This window comes from Chaetura pelagica, unplaced genomic scaffold (assembly GCF_000747805.2).
Source record: "Chaetura pelagica isolate M959 unplaced genomic scaffold, ChaPel_1.0 scaffold147, whole genome shotgun sequence".
NCBI lineage: Eukaryota > Metazoa > Chordata > Aves > Apodiformes > Apodidae > Chaetura > Chaetura pelagica.
In genome coordinates, this window is record NW_009954194.1 from 1,276,076 (window position 1) to 1,277,088 (window position 1,013).

The window sequence follows — 1,013 nt, forward strand, 5'->3', positions numbered from 1 at the left end:
AGGCCCGGCTGTGGCGCGGGGCTGCGAGGGGTGCCCCGGGCCCCGGCGGAGCGCGGAGGCAGGGAGCAACCCCCGTCCCTTGTGGTTAATTCACCGGTGCCGGGGAAGACCCCGTTGCTCGGCACAGTCCTCGCTGAAAGTGTGCGAGCGGCTGTGCCTGCGTGCGCCTCCTTTAGTTCGTGAGTACCTCAAAGATAACCCTAGGTACGTTTTTTTATTTAGTGTTTTAAGTATGTGTAATTTTACTGGTGGAGGAAAGTAATTTTTATTTTTGCATCGGGGTAGTTAGTAATCAAGGCTGATGAGTCTCCTGAAAGGTAAAACTTTGCTGCAGCAGCTTTGGTTGTAACAGAAGGGTTTCAGCGAAATACTTCAAAGCCAGCACTCATACTGAAGTAAATGGTGCCTCCCATCTCTAGGCGTATTTGGAGGATTGCTTGTCTAAGAGACTTTAAAAAGGAGGGTGAAGTTACATGAAAGACAGAGTTGGGAGCTTACGGCTGCCAGCAGGATAATGGAGTTTGCACTTCCTTCCCCTCTTTTCCACATGGCACCTTGTACTGCTCTGGGACTCAGCAGATCGCTTGGTGGGAGCCTGATTTGCTAATCGAGTAAAGGCAATATGAGTTGTTTTTTGTTAGCTAACTGAACAGGCTTGGCAGATGGTCTGGGGGCAGGCGAAGGTGATACCTTGTAATTTCACTTTGCCTTTTATCTGTTAGTGCGTTTGTAGTTAGCTTTGTTTAATCAGAGGCGGCATGAAAACTTGTGATATCTTAACAGAGTTAATTTTACATGAAAGGAAGCAAACACCTGAGATTCTTCTGCCCCTGGCTTCCAGTAGCAGTGCTAGTGTATTATTAGCAGCAGCTGAACAGGTTTTGTTTGAACCTCCAGATATTGTAGTAGCTTGGATTTTATTTTTAGAGAAGCCTTTCTTTCACTTTTATTGAGCCTCCCACAAAGTTCTGACCAAATTTACTATGACTTGATAAGAGTAGAACTGTTTCGGC